At 38.4% G+C, this 16,689-nt stretch overlaps 1 long non-coding RNA gene across 1 annotated transcript in view; it reads left to right on the plus strand.

Moving 5' to 3' along the window:
• The first annotated feature begins 563 nt into the window (after window positions 1–563).
• Window positions 564–16,689, plus strand: part of LOC131404040 (uncharacterized) — a 51,447-nt gene continuing 35,321 nt past the window's right edge. The window contains exons 1-3 of the long non-coding RNA XR_009219710.1: window positions 564–620; window positions 6,162–6,327; window positions 12,130–12,212. This is a non-coding gene — a long non-coding RNA (uncharacterized LOC131404040). The remainder of the gene's footprint in view (window positions 621–6,161; window positions 6,328–12,129; window positions 12,213–16,689) is intronic.

The raw sequence follows: 16,689 nt of genomic DNA on the forward strand, positions 1-16,689 counted from the left end.
AGCAACTTTGTTAGGACATGATTTTGTTTTAAGCACATCTAGTATAGAGCTCTTTTCTGGTGTCTTTGTTCCCCTTTGGATATAAAACATCATCATAAAAACGAAATACATGTTTTTTAGTTTTGTTTTTTAGTTTTTTAGGTGAGACATACATAGTCAGTTGTGTGAAGAGTTTTTTCCTCTTGATTCCTTTTTCTTTTCCAATTAGAAATGTATCTCTAGCCAGTGAAGCCTCTGTATGTAATTTGTATTTAAAGTGCCTAAGAATTGACATTGTTTTTTGAAACAGATAAGGTATTTCACTGATATTTTTGCCATTTTGTGTTCTGGATCATAAAAAATGTGCATAAATGACAAGAAGTTTAATTGCCTCTTGGTTGTAGAGGATGACGTTAGAGATTATAAGGAAATAAAAGCTACAGCAGAAACAGCACTTTCAAGATTTAATAAAGTGTCTAATTTAGAAATAATTTTGTTCGTACAATTTACATTTTGATCCCAATGAGTCTTTCTTCTTCCTCTAGATCATTGCAATTTTTTTTTCTTTTCCGTTTCTTTATTGTAGGAACAGATAGGGCTAGTGATTGATTGGGCCCTGGGAGATGGCTGGACAATACCAGGTTACTCTAATTGCATTCTTTTACTTTCTTTTTCCTTTAACAAGAAAGACAGAAAAAAAAATTCCTGTTTTCCTCACATGTTTAGAAAATCTCCTCTAATGTTAATTATTTCTACTGAATTATAAGCTTTTGGATTTCTGTTGCTTAAAAAATGCAAGTTCAAGCAAAGGTTTTTGTGGAACCAAAAAGACCTTGAGGTTGATAAACGCTTTGTATAATTTCATTGTGTTGGATAATGAACTTATAAAGTTTGTGTAGGGTAAATAATTGATTTCTGAAAACTAGTTGTAACTAGTGGCTTGTGCAGTAGGCAAATGTAAGTGTGAAATTTTGCTCTATCCTTTAGGATTTGGAAATAACTGTAACAGCTAAAGTTAAAATCCCTACAGTAAAATCCCTACTATTTACCTTCAGCTTTCCAAGATTAGGTCTGAGTTCTTTTGTTAGATGCAATTTTTCTGTGACTTTAGATATAGAAAAAATAAAAGAAAGAAGCAAAGTGAAGGTAGTGTATGTGCAAACAATATGTGAGAAAACAAAACAATGATTATCAAAGATAATAGAAAGCTAAACTGTGATATCTAACTATGTCCTTAAAACTCAGTTAATAAATAGTTCTGTTATACAGTTCCTCAGCAAATATGGCAAGGATTGTGGCTTAAATGTAAGGATATATATATATAACTATGGGATGTATGGAAAAGTTGTAATAGAAGTAAATGAATGTAAATTCCTCAAAATAAATGTAGATTAGACCAAGAAGCTATATTCAATGTAGCATACTTTAAAATAATTGACTTAAAAAAATCAAAGTTTAAAAAGAAAAACATGTAGTTTTACTTTTAAAGTTGATGCACAAAATAACACCTAATTGGATTTAAAAACAATGATTTTCTTAGGACATTAAAAAAGTTATCCTGATTTCTTTTTATAAATAGTTGCACTTTTATTATAAACTCTTAAAAGTTTAGTTGGTTGGTCTTTAGCATTTTTCAGTATTATAATTAGCATTAACAATACTAAAAACAAAGCAACAGGTTGATGATTCAGACTGGGAAAATAGAAATAGTGGAAAAAAAGTTTCCAAAAAATATGAGCTATTTAAGGGCATGTGCCACTTCTTATATTGCTTTAAACAAATATCTAAGGAATGCTCATTAGTTACCAGGCCCTGTGCTGGGCCCTGGATGAATTAAATACACTTCCTGTCTCTGAGGACAGACGAAGGGGCTAGCTTTGTTCCTTGTGCGTGCATTTTCATCTCTGGCCTTTTAGCACCTAGCGCAGAGTTAAACACATAAAAAGCAGTCAATACCTGTTTGTTGCATTGACTCGAATATTTGCTGCAAGAGTGAAAAACGAAGATTTTGGAATCACTAAGTTGAGTCATGTTTGGGCTTCTCAGAAATTTCATAAATGGAAGAGAACACAAGTGTAGGATGCAAATTATTTAACTATTCAAATAACAGCTTTGCATTTAGAGTTTATAGCGTTAAACATTTCTATTTACTTTAACGCTTAGTGTAGTGGAAAGCACAGGAGTGTGGGGGGAAGGTACCTGTGTGATCTTGGGCAGGTAGCCTACAGTCTTTGAACCTGAGATTACTTCATCTTTAACACGAGGGCCAAGGAAAGCTTCTTAATTAACCTGAAGTCACAGAAGACTTTAAGGGAGGCCTTGAAAGACTTCGAATGGTCTGCAAAATTATGTGTGGATATTTGAGAATATATTTTTTACTTGGCGAGGATCCAAACTTCAACAGATTCTCAGGAGTCTATATTCCCTCTACCCCCTAAGTTTAATTTCTGGTCTAAATTATCTATAGAGTTTATTTTACTTTTAAAAATAGACTTTAGTGTAACATGCAAAAATTTTAATCAGTAGATTAAAATTAGAAAATAAACCTTTCAGCTTGTCATTCTACAAGAGAAATCACATTTTGGGTTGTTCTCTGTTTCCTCTCCTATTAGAATAATTAACTCACAAGCAGCTAATGAACATTTATTGATAACCATTATATATTCTGAACTGTTGTTACAAAGGGGGATAGTGAAGGGTACACCAATATCTTTCTTTAAAGAACCCATTATCTAATTAGGAAGACTAAATCAACCTAATCTTTCATCTCAATGTAGTCATGGAGGTGAAGCTTACACTGTGGAAAACTAAAGGGAAGCTATGTTTAAGACTATGTTGCCTGTAAGTGAAGTAGACTATTAATTCTAGCTGATGTAGTAAGACAATATTTTCAAGGTGTTATGTTAATCCATTCATACAAGGCACATTTATTGAGCGCTGCCTATATGGCAGGCATAAAAATACACTAATAAATAATATGTGGTCAACATTAGGGACTGTCGTAGTGTAGGAAATAGACACAGAAACAAATAATTACAGTGTTGTGATCCAGTATTTTAATGCAGATATGAAAAAGGTGAATGGGAAAACAGAAGAGTCCCTCTGAGGTGACCCGTAAGGTGGCTCTTGGTGGTCTCCAGTCTAACTGAGTGGTACCATAAATACACAGACAGCTAAACAGGGTGAAATACGTTACATCATAATTCATTACGAAGTGCATGCAGTTTCTGAGGAAGGAGAGTTCTCTGTCGTCTATGGGGAAGGGAGTGACGGAATGATCAAAAAACGGCTTTGTGAAAGATGTGGAGCCATGACTGTGGTGGAATTTAATAACAGGGGGGACAAGCCGAGAGCAGGCAGCAGCAGCAAAGACACTATGGAGCTAACGGCACATTTGAGACACAGCGCATCTTCCAGTTGGCCTGGAGCACAGGATGTGTATAAAGGAGCGGCAGGGACAAAGGTTAGAAACATAGACCAGGGTTGAGGGAGGAGTCTGAACCTTATCCCAGAGGTTCTGAGGAAGTATTACGGATTTATGAACGGGGGAAGATAGAACTCTGCTCTCAGAAGCTTAACCCGGAATGAACTGAAAGGAGGAGAAGGCCAAAGAAAGATGGGTGCGGTAGCAACGGACGGTGCGCGTAGTGAGAGGCTAGACCGAGGTCAGTGCAGCGGGAACAGAGGGAGGGGACAGGTGTCTGTGGCATTGCAGAGGAAGGGGCGGCAGGATTGGACAGCTGATGAGGTATGGGAATGAGTGAAGGGACAGGCAAAGACGAGTCGGGAGTTTTGCACCTGGGTCACGGGGAGGACGCTGTTGCTGCTGGCAGAAATAAGAAAGTCTGAAGGCTGCGTTGTTTGAGAAAGGAAAGATGGCAGTGAGTTTAATTCTTATTGAGGTCACTGTAGCTGGGACCAGTCATGTAAAGCTTGGGAGCATGGAATATGGGCTGAATTTCAAAGGACAAATTGAACTTGGGTAAATGTAGAGGAGAAGGTTGGACATTCCAAGCACAAGAACCAGCATGCCTGGAGGCTCATAAGTGGGAACATTTAAGCAAACCATAACAAGGAATATGAAATATTATTTATTTCAGTAGGTATTTATTGAGTTTTACTGGATTGTAGGTTCTATAAAGTCAGGGGTCAAGTTCATCTGACTTGTTATTCAAGCTTAGTGAAGTGCCTAGCACTTGGCATTTGCACAGTGAATATTTGCTGAATAAATAAATGAAGACCCTCTCCATGCCAAGCATTGTGCAAAATACTGAGAATAGAGGCAGAGAAGAATAAGTCTGTGCCCTCAAAGAGCTCACATTCAAAAGTTTATGTTATAAAATACGTTACATGGTGATAGAGTGGTATGCAAAGTGGGGGAGGTACATCCAAGAAGGCTTCACAGGAAAGACATTGACATCCTCAGAAAATAGGTGGCATCTAGAAGGATGCATGGGAGCTTGTGCCAGACAGATAAGGAAGTGGAGGAAGGGGTTCCAGGCAGAGGGCATTACATGTGCTTAGGCATGGATGTTTGAAGGTGCATGATTATTGGGGAAACTATTAGATTCCTAGGATGTATATGAATAAAGGAGAGGGGAAGATGAGACTGGTGATTTAGATGGAGGCCATTTCTTAAAGGACCTCGTCTGTGGTGCTCAGGAACTAGTGATTTATTCTGCAGGCCCTGGGGTACACTCAGCGTTTATGAATAGAAGAGAAGATGTTAGAGTGATACACTTAGGCACAGCGGCCAGGAAGAGTGAGGCTGAGAAGGCCCAGCATCCTACACACTAGAAACACAGTCAGACCCCTTAGGAAGGTCCCAGGAAAATCTCTAAGGAAGAAATTTTAAAAGATTCATTTGCTGGCTTCTCCCTCATTTGGCTTCACCCTTTGGAGGCTAGATACTCTAATTTCTATGTGGGAAGCTTTGCCCTTTCCTTCCCCAAGGTACAGCTATTAAAAGAGCCCATGAAAATGTCCCGCTACTAAAGCTATTGGTGGCCGTGAGAAGCACCCCATGTTAACAGTTGAAAAACATGGGGTAGATTTTGGATTTTCAGTTTTTCCACTTCCTAGCTATCTGACTTGGGGCATGTTCATTAGTATGTCTCAACTTGAGTTTCTTCATCTGAAAAATAAGGCTAAAATTTCATAATAAAATACATGCATTTAATCACTTCATTGGATTAGTTTAAATCAGTAGATGTTGAAAGACAGGATATATTTTTTCCAAGTCTGCTTTTTTCCTTACATTTGCAAATAAGAAGTTTTGTACCCAAACATATGATTCTTCCAAATTTTTTTAAGGATAAAGATATATTTTTTAAGCTGTAATTTAAAATTTCCTTTCGGTTAAATATAATTATTCTAAAAATGGCATATCTCTACATATGCTTGCCTGGTGAAATTGAATATTACTTGCCTATTTCTAGAACATGACATAAGTGGGAATAAGACAATTACAGACAATTCTGGTAACGATGTTGCCATATAAGGCTTACATAAATGGATGGCTTAGTTAGATTTTTTTTTTTAAATGTCAGATAGTTGGGTTTATTTTTCCTGGTGTTTACTTTCTATTTGATCTTGCAGAAAACAAAACACCATCTAACTGCATTTACCTCAAACATTTCTTATTCACACGTCTTCAATATATAGTCATAATACTTGGTACATCTGAAGTGCCTGACATTTGGCATTCATAAATTGCTTTATAAATGTGGACTTAGGCCTTGTGGGCAAGACAGCAAAAGCAATCAATAGCATAAGAGCATTTATGGGATACTAATGATTGTACTGGGTGCTGTAGGGGATAACAAAATTGAGAAAGAAAATGTTTTCTATGCTTTCAGGTAGCCTACAATTTAGCTAGGCGGTCCAAACACAAAAACTTTTTTGAAGAGGAATAAAAGTAGTACACACAGGCGTGTTGGCATTGCCTCGATGATGGGCCTAACATTGCGAAGAAATGTGTTCTCAGAGCTGGAATCTTAGGGACTGTTGTGTTCTCGTAGACAAGTGGAAGCTTTCCAGTTAAACTGGTTTACTTATTACTGTTAGCTTGGCAGCCAAAAATGATTTACAAACTCATTTTGTGTTGGATTTGAAGTTAAAAAAAATTGAAACAAAACAAAACAAAAACTAATTTGGGTTTCTTATAATCTCTTTTATTACAGGAGTTCTGTTCCAAGACTATTCAGTGACCAAAACCACAAGGCTGCTTTCTTTAATATGTAGTTTATTCTCCCTCCACCACATTACTTGAAAGAACAGCAAGGAAAAAAGGAGATTAAAGAAGCAGAGGACGACCCAGGACATTCTAGTCTCCATCTTGGCTCAAAAGTAAGATGGCGTGACCAGTTGGACGACTTTACAGAAGTCATAAGTAGAGGAATGGACCGGTTATTTTTTGTCACAGAGTTGTTAAGGAATGCTGAGGTGAAAGTGGTTTGTACAGCAGCTCTGTTCAGAGGTAGTTTTGTTAAAGTTCATATCACTTCAGTGGGCTCTTGTTTGACATATGAAGTGTGACCATAAGCCTAGACAGTCCCCACTGTGGGAATTGCACCTGCAGTGGAGAATTCTGCCACCCTGTCTGTCTAAGGGGCCTCTCCACCTATCATTTCTGTGCTCTGGGTTTCTATGACACGACAAATTGATTTTAATTAATATGGCAGAAATTTTTCCTTCTCTGGATGATATTTTAGCATCCAACATAAAGTCCAACATGACATATTCGGCAGTTTTCAGAAGTGAGCTTATATGACATAGTTATTTCCATGGTTGTAAACAATTGTAAATGATTTGTTGAGGAATATACATTCATTGCAGTATAAATATGAAATACTTTTATTTTTTTCAAGTCTAATTTTTTTTTTTTTTTGTGAGGAAGACCAGCCCTGAGCTAACATCCAATGCCAACCCTCCTCTTTTTTGCTGAGGAAGACTGGCCCTGGGCTAACATCCGTGCCCATCTTCCTCTACTTTATATGGGATGCCACCACAGCATGGCTTAACAAGCAGTGCGTCGGTGCGCGCCCGGGATCCGTACCGGCGAACCCCAGGCCGCCGCCGCGGAGTGTGCGCACTTAATGGCTTGTGCCACCGGGCTGGCCCCTCGAGTCTAAATTTTTAACCCTGCTATGTGAATCCCCTTTTAGCATCTCTTAACAACACCTTGGATAGAATCTATAGCTTTCTAGTCATTTTCAGTTATCAAAATGTGGTTTTAGACTATTTTAAAACTTCCATCTCATACCTGAATCAAAGCTCCCTCCTCCTATAGTGTGGGCTAGAGCTGTAGTCCTGACTTTATTGTAGGGGTGAGGTGTAGTCTGTCTTTGAGATACCTTCTCCAGTTTACTCTTTGAGGTTAAGCTCTTCTGGATTGGGGAAAGGTGGACTGATGAAGGAAAAAGGAAGCAGGGCTCTTGTAGTATAACTGGTATTATGTTGGTGGTTCTGGAAAGTGCCCTTGCTGTCACTGTAGTCCATCCTGGCTGTGGCTGACCTTGGTGGCCTCTGACAACGTGGAGGGATGTCCACATAGGTGCAGTGCAAGGTCTTCTTTGGGTAGTGGTTAACTTTACGCCTGCTGCCTTTATCCCCAAGGACCCCTTCAGATTGAGGAAGTCACATCTTTCTTGAGTTCTGCATCTCCCTTCTCTGGATAGGTGTCCCATTACAGGAATCCATGAGAATACCCGAGGTCCTCTCCAGTGCCTTCTGAGGGGTTTAGAGAATAAGAAGAGGGTTCCTATCTTGCTCTTCAAAGCACACTGTACCATAGTCTCTTTAGGCCTTGCTGGCCTGGTCACTTCAGTGGGCTTTCCATTTTCAGAAATCTCTTTCCCAGAAAAGGGCCTCAGGCTCTATGGCCCCATATCTATGTAACTCTAGGGATTATATTCTCCCTCATGTTGTTCAACTCCATGAAAGCACTGGGGCCGGCTTGCAGGTTCTTTCTCCCTAGGAAGCATCCAGCCAGGGTGGATGTCAGGACTCTCCAGTCTCTGTGAACGAGTCTCTTGGAGCCTCTCTCACTTAGCTCCAGCAAGGGAAAAGCACAGGGAGAGAAGGGACTGGCCTCTCTCCATGAGCTCCACACTCACCAAAGCTTGTAGGGAATGACAGTAAGCTTCAGTAGACTGATTTGAATATTTAAACATTTGATAAATTGTATTTCAACAGATGGATAGAGGGAAAGATTGTGGGATTTCAGGTGGAGAGACTAAAGTGAATACTGAGGTGAGAAATCGTAGGACATGTTTGGACTTAAAGAGATAGTCCAGTTTGGTTGTGGCATAGGGAGGTGATGGCTTAAGTTGCAGAGAGGAGGAAAATTTGGGGCATATTGTGGAGAGCCTAGAATGCTAGGTTGAAGAGCTTCAAATTAATTTAATTTAGAAAAGGATGTGGAGTCCTTAAATGTTTTTAACCAGGAGAGGAATAAAATTATGATTTTGTTTAAAAACTATTATTTTGTCAACCATGGCTGTAATGGACTTAAAAGGAGAGCTCACTTAAGAGGTTATTTGAGTACCGCAGGAGAAAGGTGTAGAGATTGGAACTAATGTGACGGTAGAGGTGAATGGAAAAGAAGGGATGACGTTAACGGATATTATAGAAATGGATTGACAGGTCTTGGCAAATAATTGAAGTTGTGAAATAGATAAAAAGTGTGTAAAATAATGCTTCTAGGGTTTTGAGTTTGCATTAATTGAGGAAGCTATTAGCAGAAATTAGGTGGAGAAGATATGGGGTGAAAGGTAACATGTTGTTTGGGGCCGTTGATTTTGAAATTTACATGTGGTACCTTGGATGTACCCAGGCAGTGGTTCATAGTCTATAGTCAAAGAATGACAGTTTGGACGGGACCTTGAAAGTCGTATCCTCTAATCTTTATCTGTTCATAACTGTCTTCTGAGTATCTCTGACCAGAGGTCACCCAGCCTTCCGTGAAAACCACTCATGATGGGAAAGCTTTTTTTTCCCTCTCATGGCAACTCATTTGATTTTAAGACATTTTGTATTTTTTTACTCCACAATATTTATTGAGTACTTATATTGCTAGGTGTGTTCAAGATGCTAACAATACAGCTGTGAACAAAACAGAGAGGCACATGCTTACAGGTTTGGGCATTGGGGTCTACGTTACATTCCCAAGGGTTTTTTGGAGAGTAGCAAGTGGTTCTGAAAGCTCTAGAATTCTAGCTGTATATCTGGTGTTTGTCAGAGTTATTTCATCTATAGTTATAGAGAGCCCTGATAGCTTTTATTTCAGGCATCTGACACAAATGGAATCTTTTTTTTATTAGAGATTTGTATTATTAGCAATTTCTTAGCTTTCAGCAAACAAACCTAATGAAGTGTACCTATCCATGATAATCTTTACTTGGTGTTACAGAGGAAACAGTACAATCTTTATATATAGTAAATAATTCTCCCCTGGTATTGATTCAGCATAGGAAGAATTATGACAATACAGCAGCAATATGGCAACAAATTCTTGTTGAACATATTTACTGTTATGGGTTAAGAAAACAGTTTTCTGGGGCCAGCCCTGGTGGTCTAGCAGTTAAGTTCAGTGCGCTCTGCTTTGGTGGCCCGGGTTTGGTTCCCTGGGGCAGACCTACACCACTCGTCTGTTAATGGCCATGTGGCGGTGGCTCACATACAAAAAGAGTAAGATTGGCAACAGATGTTAACTCAGGGCAAATCTTCCTCAGCAAAAACAAAACAAAACAAAGAAAAACAAAACAAAACAAAGCAAAGCAAAACAAAACAAAACAAAGAAAAACAAAACAAAACAGTTTTCTGTTAAAGTCCTAACATTTTCTCATATTGTTGGACAGCAGCGCTGACTGCTCTTGTTATGATCACTGTTCTAAGCACTGTAATAGTATGTAATAACAACAAAATAACAATAATAATAACAAGCTATAACATTCATTGAGATCTTACTATATGTCTTCTGTTTTTTAAAATACTTCCCATGGGCTCATTTGAGCCCACAGCAACCCTGTGAGGAGGGTATTGTTACTATCTCCATATTACAGATCAGGGAACTGAGGTATCCAGTTTCTTGGCCATGGGCATGTCATGTGTAAAGGCAGAGCCAGGATACAGTCTGGGAAGTCTGCCTTCAGTTGCTGAGTTCTTCACTGTCATGGCTATGGCTGTGGGGCATGGGACTCAGGATGAATCACCTTCTATATCAAACATATTGGGGCTGTGGTGGTGGGCTGAGCATGAGCAGATTGTACGGCTGTGACCTTCAGATCTTTAGTACAAGTTGAGAGGCTGCCTCCTTCTCTTAGCCCCCCTGCTTACTGACTGTCTCTCAGTCACTGTCTGCCTTAGCAGAATGGCCATCTCTGAAGTGTGGGGACTGGGGGAGTTGCCATGGTTTCTGCAGTTTTCAGTAGCCTGTATGTGAGTGACACAACTGCATCCACGTTCCTTCTTTATTGTCCTTTCTGCCTTCATGGAATTGTAGCACATATTGAACTCAGAAAGAGATCATAAAGAACTTTAAGGAAAAGTCTAGAAAGGTGGAACCTTGTTAGTATAATTTCATCATTCAGTATCAAGTCCTTAGCTTTGAACGTCTAGAAGCTCAGTTTTGTCAGTATAAGAGTTGAGTAAGCTTTGGGGGACAGCTTCACCAAAATTAAATGAATGGGGACTGATGTATTGATCAATTTTGTGAATTCATGAATTTTTAAATCAACTATGAGGTATAATTTTTAAACAGTAAAATGGACCGATTTTAAATGTACAGTATGATGAATTTTGACAAATGTTTACAGCTATGAAACCTCGGCCCAGATCAACATGTAGAACCTTCCATTATCCTTACTGAGAGTCCCTTGTGTCACTTCCCCTGTCCTACCCTCAGCCTCAGGCAACCAACCACTGATATGCTTTCTCTCACTACAGATTAAATTTCCTTTCTAAAGCTTAATATAAATGGAATCATATAGTATATACTCTTTTGTGGTTGGTTTCTTTTGTTCAACAAAGTGTTTCTGAGATTCATTCACACTGTTTCACATAGTAGTAGTTCATTCATTTTTATTGCTGACAATATTTTACTGTATTGATATACTACAAATCATTCATCCATTTACCTGTTAATGAATATTTGTTTCCAGCTTTTAGCTATTATGAATGAAACTACTCTGAATATTTATGTACAAGTCTTTCTGTGACTATAAGTTTTCATTTCTCTTGGCTTATTAGTTAGGGTACAATCAAGAGATAGAAATCACATAGTAATTTGAAGGAGAAAGTTTAATTTTAAAATATTCTTAAAATCATTAAACAAAGGATAATTATTAATAGGAGATTATTATTAGAGGACTGGAGTGATGGGGAATTGGCTATTAAGAGGTAAAGAGAACTCTAAAGAATATAGGATTAGTAGAACAGGGAGCAGCCACTGCCCCGAGGACTGAGAGAGAACACTCAGAGGAGACCTCTGCCTTTCCTGAGGTGAGAGCCAGGGCTCATTTGGGAGGGAATGGCCATGGCTCAACGGATGGTGGAGAATTTCTGTGAGGTGCCTTCCCAGCAGGAATCACTGGATATCTGTTCGGGAGTGCTGAAGTGGGGCAAGTGTCCACAGGGAGACATTGCACTCTGGAACTCACTGCAAAGGTACCCATGGGAAGGCCCTGGGAAGCTGTCCAAGGACTGGTGCCTAGCTGGCCACACTCACTGGGGAATTAGGGATTCCAAGGGAAGAAGCTGTTTACCCAGAGGGATTCACAGTGACCCACTAGGGAAGCATGCTAAGGCCGTGCTGAGGGAGTCAGTCAAGTGGAGTTGGCTTGCCAGCAATACTTCTGCCTGGGTGCCAGGGAAAGCCATTCGAGGGCAGGTGCTTAGCAAGTGGCACTGGTAGGCAAGCTGCTCTACGGGTCCTGGGGAAGCTGTTTGCTGTGAGATGCCCTGCTGGTGGCACTCCACTACTCCCCTACTGCCTGCAGGAGTGCAAGGGAAGCTGCCCATGGCAAGGTGCTGTAGGCTTTTGGCCACTGGGCACTGCGGAAAAAATTGTGTGCACTGCAAGATGCTGATGTGAGGAGCACGCCAGAACCAGAAAGAGAAACGCCTTTTCCCTACGTTGTTTTTTTCCAGAACCCTCTACTACAAAGCCTAACATTGTGCCATCTGGCAAAGGAGAAATATTTACAGGATTCAGCTCCATTATCACAGAGCAGGTGAGTAAGGGTGGATATGGAGCTGGGAGTCAGTAACTGATAACTGGCACGCTTGGTAAATACGTAGGAGTGCAGGTGCTGAGTCATCTGTTACTACTGTGTGTTTAACCAAATAAGAAACCGCCAGACTGTTTTCCAAAGTGGTTGCACCATTTACATTCCCACCAGCAATGAATGAGACTTTCAATTCTCCACATCATCGCTAATGCATGGTATTATCAGTCTTTTCACTTTTCGCTATTGTAGTGAATTTGGTATGGTATATCTTTTTGGTTTTAATTCACATTTCCCTGATGGTGAATGATGTTGATAACCTTTTTATTTGCATATTGGCCATTTGTGTATCTTTTTTTGATAAATGTTTTTTCAAATATATATTTTTATATTGGGTTATTTTCTTACAGCTGAGTTGTATATTTTATGTATATATATTCTGGATAAAAGTCCATTGTCAGATATATGTGTTATGAATATTTTCTCCCAGTCCGTGTCCTGTCTTGGCATCTTGTTATTGATGTGTTTCAAAAAGCAGGACTTTTAAAATATGATGAAGTCCAATTTAACAATTTTTCTTTAACAATGGTTTTCTGTCCAATCTAAGAAATCTTTGCCTAGGTAGCATATTTTTTCTCCTGTGTTTGTTCTATAAGTTTTAGAGTGTTCACTTTTATATTTAGGTCTATGATCCATTTCAGATTAATTTTTCTGTATGAGATGAGAGAAAGATTGAGGTTTATATGGATATGAATACAAATCTGCCCCCTCCAACCCCCCCCGCCCCCCTCCCTTATATGGACACTCAGTTGTTCTGCACCATTATTTGAAAAGAGTTTTTTTTTCCATTGAATTACCTTGGGCACTTTGTCAAAAATCAATAGACTATATATGCCTGGCCTATTTCTGGAGTCTCTGATCTGTTCCATTAATCTGTGTTTTATGTTTATGCCAATACCACACTGTCTTGATTACAGTAGTTTTATGGTAAGATTTGCAATCCAATAGTACAAGTCTTCTACATATGTTTTTTTTTGAAAATTGTTTTTGCTTTTTTAGCTTTTTTTTTTTTTGCATTTCCATACACATTTTAGAATCTTATTGTCAATGTTTGCAAAAGAGTTTACTGAGATTTTAATTTTGATTGAATCGAATCTATAGATCAATTTGGGAAGAACTGGCATTGGAACAATTTTGGTCTTGTGATCCATTAACACGACATTTCTCCACTTATTTAGGTGTTCTTTAATTTCTTTCACAATGCTTTGTAGCATTCATTGTGAAAGTCTGCACATAAATTGTTAAATTTATTCATAAACAATTTATGGTTTTTTGATGCTTTTTTAAATGGTATTTAAAATTTTATTTTCTGGGGCCTGCCCGGTGGCGTAGTGGTTAAGTTTGCACACTCCGCTTCAGCAGCCCGGGGTTCACAGGTTCGTATCCCAGGCGCAGACCTGTGTACTGCTTATCAAGCCATGCTGTGGCAGGCATCCCACATATAAAGTAGAGGATGATAGGCATGGATGTTAGTCCAGAGCCAATCTTCCTCAGCAAAAATAGGAAGTTTGGCAACAGATGTTAGTTCAGGACTAATCTTCCTGACCAAAAAAAAATTATTTTCCAACTGTTTGTTGCTGGTATACAGAAATAAACTTGATTTTCTTTATATTGACATTAAATCTTGAGACTTTGTTTTACTTACTTTTTTTTTCTAGAAGCTTTGTTTTTTTCCCCCTAAATTATTTAGGAATTTAGTTCTTTCTTGTCTGTATGTCTTTTATTTTCTTTCTCACCTTGTTGTAATGGCTAGGATTACTACTGTGGTGTTGAATAGAAGTGGTGAGATTGGAATCGTCGCCTTTGTGCACAATATTAGGGGGAAGGCATTCATTCTTTCATCACTAAGTATGATGTTAGAAGGAGTTTTTGATAGATGCTTCTTATATTGCTAGTTTTCTGAGAGTTTTAAAGTATTTTTTAATCAAATTTTTTTTTCTGTGTCTATTGAGATGACCATATGTATTTTATTATGTTAGTGTGGTGAATTATATTGATTAATTTTTGAAAGTGAAACCAACCTTACATTCCTGGGATAAATCCTTCTTGGTCATGATGTGTTCCCCCTTTTTGTATATTGCTGGATTCTATTTCCAAATTTCTTGAGGTTTTTTGTATCTGTATTCATGGAGGATATTGATCTGTGGTTTTCTTGTTTTCAATGTGTCTGGTTGAGGTATGTGGGTTATGCTGGCCTCATAAAATGTATTGGAAAATGTTCCCTCATCTTCAAATAGCTAAGACAGTTTGTGTAGCATCGATATTATTTTTTTACTTAAACATTTGATAGAATTCTTCAGTGAAGCCATCTGCGTTTTGAATTTTTGTTATTTAAAAAATTTAACAATGAAATCAATGTATTTAATTGATAGAGGATAAACACAAGAAAAACATACCACACACATCATAATTAAATTACCAAAGGCTAGTAACAAAAGCAACCAGGGAAAACAAGACACATTACGTATAGAGAAACAAATATGAGAACAATTACAGACTTCTCAAGCCAGCAGTAAAAGAAACAATCTCTTTAATGTGATAGAAGATAAAACTTTCTTATGACTAAAATACACCTATTTGTTGTCCTGGGTACCCTCTCCCTAATTCCACTGGGTGGATTGCATTAATTATTGAACACTTTCCTGGTGAGCGTGGAATCAATGTACAGGGGGATGGAGATTCTTAAGGGTTTGTTTGCCTCAGCCACAGAAAGTCTTGTGAACACTGTCAGTCTCACAAACATACTCCTCCCAAGTTGCCCCACCTCCTCCCAAGATGCACCCCCGTCTTGCCAGCATATCATGCCGAATATCGTCTATTCATCCTCAACATCTCAACTTTGCTTACATGTCACCCAATCTTTTAGGAAGTTCAGACAGTTCTACCATCAAAATTGTCCAGCATCTTGTCACCCTTTCCATGGCCACCATGCTGGTGCTTGTCACCACTATTTTATGCTTGGAATATAATAGGAATATTATACCTGTCTTCTCTGCTGCCTCCCTTCACCTGCACACACTCCTCTCCCCAGTTTAATGTTGACGTAGTAGCTAAAGTAATATTGGTAAAATGTAAGTCAGATCAATTAATCCTCTGTTCTGAACTCCTGGTGATTTTCTATCTCCCCCAGAATAAAATCCAGATTCCTTAGTATAGCCCACAAGGCCCTACACAGACTGGCCTCCGTGACTTGTGTTTTTCCATCATGCAGTGTGTTCAGACATAGCGGTGTTCTTGCTCTTTCTCAAACACTCCGGGCATGCTTCCACCCCAGGGCCTTAGCATTTCTGTTCTCTTTGCTTTTTTTTTTGCATCCGGTATCCAAATTGCTTCTCTCACCATCAGCAGATTTTTATTCAAAGTTACCTTCTCTGGTAGGTCTTCCCTGATGACCTCTTTAAAATTGTACCCTCTCCTCTCCTCATTATTCTCCTTATTTTCTCTATTTTTTTCAGTAGCATTGATCATCATCCAACATAGTTAAATATTTTATCAACTTATTTTATTTTTTCTATTCCACTTAGAATGCAATTTTTGTCTGTTTTAATCACTAGAATATCTCTGTTGCCTAAAATGTCATTGAGAACATTGTACACACTCAAGAGATATTTGTGGAATAAGTAAATATTTGAAGTCGGTTGTCTTAGTGGCCAGATACTTGTGACTTCCAGACTCAATATTTCTTTGCCTTCACACAGACTACCCTGTTGCCATGTTCTTTTTTCGCATGAAGGTTACATAATACCCATGACTAGGGTAGAGCTTTCTTTTGTATTCAGACATATTTTTCCTGGCTTTGCATACTGGTTATTTTGCTTGGACTTGGAAGTCCCCAAATCGACTCAGGTATATATCTTTTGGAGTGGATTATTTCTACTGAGAACTAATTTTGTCCTTTGTGGTTTCTTTCTGAAGGTTTCATCCTCAGATGGCAACATTAATTTAAGTTACATGGCAAGTCATTGTAGTCACTGATAACCTCTTGGAAAGTGTTAAAAATGAGTTCAGTTCAGCTGTGAACATTTGAATTCGTATAATCAGTGTTTATTCCTTGCCACCTCCTTATTATAAATGGCGGTTGGGTGCATGGGCCAACCCGCAAAAGTCTATTTTATCTGCGTGAAGCTGAACAGTAGTTCTAATAATATCATTGTACCTATGTGATTTATAATCTTTTTTATATGAGAAAGTGTATCCAAGTTCTAAGCAGCTGTGAGGGCTATCTGCTTGTAAGCTCCAAGTAATTGATTTATAAACCTTTTTGAAATGTGGCTTGATGACCTGTTAGGGATAACATTTACTTGGAAACATTTCATTATCTTGGATAAAATGTGACAATCGATGTTGATTAAATATTGTATACAGGAATTAGAAGTTTAAAAGTATTAAGTTGTAACATTAGGCTTAATTTGATAGTTTTTTT

The sequence above is a fragment of the Diceros bicornis genome, chromosome 4 (assembly GCF_020826845.1).
Source record: "Diceros bicornis minor isolate mBicDic1 chromosome 4, mDicBic1.mat.cur, whole genome shotgun sequence".
NCBI classification, from domain to species: domain Eukaryota; kingdom Metazoa; phylum Chordata; class Mammalia; order Perissodactyla; family Rhinocerotidae; genus Diceros; species Diceros bicornis.